The sequence below is a fragment of the Manis javanica genome, chromosome 13, assembly GCF_040802235.1.
Source record: "Manis javanica isolate MJ-LG chromosome 13, MJ_LKY, whole genome shotgun sequence".
In the NCBI taxonomy this organism is placed as follows: domain Eukaryota; kingdom Metazoa; phylum Chordata; class Mammalia; order Pholidota; family Manidae; genus Manis; species Manis javanica.
In genome coordinates this window covers 25,686,195-25,689,792 of record NC_133168.1, presented here as the reverse complement: position 1 = coordinate 25,689,792, position 3,598 = coordinate 25,686,195, and positions in this window count along the sequence as shown.

Genomic DNA, 3,598 nt, shown 5'->3' with positions numbered 1-3,598 from the left:
TTGTCTTATTGCCATGTCTAGGACCTCTAGTACTATGTTGAATGACTGGTGAGAGTGGACATCCTTGTTTTGTTCCTTATGTTAGAGGAAAAACTTTCATCTTTTCACCATTAAGTATAATGTTAGCTGTGGGTTTGTCATATATGGCCTTTATTATGTTGAGGCATGTTCTCCCTATATCCATTTTGTTGAGAGTTTTTATCATGAATGAATGTTGAATTTTGCCAAACGATTTTTCAGCATCTACTGAGATGATGATACTGTTTTTATTCTTTCTTTTGTTAATATGGTATATCACACTGATTGATTTACAAATATGTATGATCCTTGCATCCCTGGAATACATCCCACTTTGTCCTGATGGATGATCCTTTTTATTTATTTTTTATTTCAGTTTGCTAATATTTTCTTGAAGATTTTTGCATCTAATTCATCAGGGATATTGGCCTACAATTTTCTTTTCTGTATTGTCTTTAGTTTTTGTATTAGGGTGATGCTGGCCTCATAGAATGAGTTTAGAAGTATTCCCTCTTCTACTTTTTGGAATACTTTAAGAAGGATGGATATTAGCTCTTCTTTAAATGCCTGATAGAATTCAGCTGTGAAGCCATCTGATCCTGGAATTTTGTTTTTGGGGAGCTTTTTGACTACCAATTTAATTTCATTACTGGTAATTAGTCTGTTCACATTTTCTGCTTCTTCCTGTGTCAGTCTTGGAAGTTTTTACTTTCCTATGAATTTCTCCATTTCTTCCTAGTTGTGCCATTTATTGGCATATAATTTTTCATAGAATTCTCTAATAATTCTTTGTGTTTCTGTGGTATCAATTGTAACTATTCTTTTTGTTTTTGACTTTGCTTATCTGTGCTCTCTCTTTTTTTCTGAATAATTCTCTTGGGGTTTGACTATTTTGTTTATCTGTCTCAAAGAATCAGCAGTTGGTTTCACTAATTTTTTCCTATTCTTTTATTCTCTATTTTATTTATTTCTGCTCTGTACTTTATTATGTCCCTCCTCTACCAACTTTGGCTTTCATTTGTTCCTTTTCTAGTTTTTAATTGTTAGTTTAGACTGTTTATTTGGGATTGTTCTCATTTTTTGAGGTAGGCATCTATTGCTGCATTCTTCCCTTTTGAACCACTTTTGTGACATCCCACATAGTTTGACTTTTGTATTTTTGCTCTCATTTGTCTCCATGTATTGTTTGATTTCTATTTTGATTTGTTCACTGATCCATCGATTATTTAAAAGTATGTTGCTTAGCCTCCATGTGTTTGTGATTTTGGGTTCTTCATATAGTTTATTTGTTGCTTCATACTATTGTGATCTGAAAAGATGCCTGATACAATTTCAGATTTTTTGGATTACTGAAACTCTCTGTGTCCTAAAATATGATCTATTCTGGACAATGTTCCATGTGTAGTTGGAAAAAATTTTATTCTGCTGCTTTTTGGTGGAATGTTCTGTTATAACTGTGAAATCCATCTGATCTAATGTGCTGTTCAGTGCCTGTTGCCTTATTTATTTTCTGTCTGGATGATCTGTAAGTGGTTTGTTAAACCCCTTAATATGATTGAGTTGTAGTGTAATTTTCACCTTAGTTTTGTTAATATTTGTTTTAGATATTCATGTGCTCCTCTGATGGGTGTGTAGATATTTCTAATGGCTATATCCTCTTGCTGCACTGCTGCTTTTATCATTATGTAATGTCCAAAGATTTTGTGCTTTGTTTTGAAGTCTTTTTTGTCTGATACAAGTACTGCTCCTCCTGCTCCTGCTTTTTCCTCCATATTATTTGCATGGAATTTCTTGTTCCATCTCTTCACTTTCAGTTTATGTATGTGTTTAGGTCTGAAATGAGTCTCTTGTAGGCAGCATATGGATATGTCTTCTTTCTTTATCCATTTTGCCATCCTATGTCTTTTGATTGACACATTCAGCCCATTTAAATTTTTTTTCTTTCCAATTTTAAAAAGGATGATTTTTTTTTGGTATCATTAATCTACAATTACATGAAGAACATTATGTTTACTAGGCTCTCCCCTTCACCAAGTCCCCCCCCCCGACATACCCCTTCACAGTCACTGTCCATCAGCATAGTAAGATGCTGTAGAATCACTACTTGTCTTCTCTTTGTTGCACAGCCCTCCCCATGCCCCCCTCACACTATACATGCTAATCGTAATGCCCCCTTTCTTTTTCCCCACCCTTGTCCCCCCCTTCCCACTCATCCTCCCCAGTCCCTTTCCCTTTGGTAACTGTTAGTCCATTCTTGGGTTCTGTGATTCTGCTGCTGTTTTGTTCCTTCAGTTTTCCTTTGTTCTTATATTCCACATATGAGTGAAATCATTTGATACTTGTCTTTCTCCGCCTGGCTTATTTCACTGAGCATAGTAATAATACCTTCTAGCTCCATCCATGTTGTCGCAAATGGTAGGATTTACATTTAAGATAGTTATTAATAGGTATGTACACATTGCCATTGTATTAATTGTTTTCTGGTTGTTTTTGGAGCTCCTTTCTGATACTTTCTTCCTCTCTTATACTCTTCTCTTGGTATTTGATGGTTTTCTTTAGTGTTTTGATTGGACTTCCTATTAAAAATTTTTTTTTTGTATCTGTTAAAGGCTGTAGGCTTGTGGTTACCATAAGGTTCATGGATTGTTTCCTAAATATATAATAGTCTATATTAAGTTTCTGGTTTTTCTATTTAAAACACAATCTAAAAGTACTTTTTTATTCTTGTTGCTCCCCTACACTTAATGTATTCAATGTCATAAGCTGCATTTTAAAAATGTTTCCTTTGATATTGTGTATAGTTGGACTACTTTTTTTAATTTCATACTTGCTTGGTAATTGATTGTTCTACTATATTTACTGTGGCTTTATTTTCACTGGTGAAAAGTATTTTGGCTTCTGAACATTTCCATCTACAGAAGTCCCTTTAATGTATTTTGTAAGGTGGCTTAGTGGTGCTGGACTCTTCAGCATTCATTTACCTGGGAATCTTTTAATCTCTTTCTGAATCTTAAGTTGAGGATTCTTTGTTGAAAGTCCTTTTCTTTGAGTACATTAAATATTTCATGCCATTCCTTTCTCGTCTGTAAAGTTTCTGCTGAGAAGTCTGCTGATAGTATGGTGGGGTTAACCATATAAGAAATTTTTTGCCTCTCTAGCTGCTTTCAATACCCTCTTTTTATCCTTAATCTTTCCATTTTAATTCTTATATGTCTTGGTGTTGTCTTCTTCAGGTTCCTTTTGTTAGAGGTTCTCTGTGCTTCCAAGACCTGGGTGTCTATTTCCTTCTCCAGACTGAGGAAGTTTTCAGCAATTATTTCTTCAAAGAGACTTCATACTCCTTTGTCTCTCTCTTCTTCTGGTATCCCTATTATGCAAATATTGTTTTGTTTATAGATGCCACACAGTTTTCTTAGCATCCTCTAATTTTTAGAGATTTTCTGTCTTTTCCTAAGCTATATTATTTTCCTGTTCTCTCATTTCCATCTCATTGTTTCCTCTACTTGCAGCAATCTATTATTCCTTCCCTCCATTGTATTTTTCATTTCAGATACTGTATTTTTCAGCTCTTAGTGGCTCT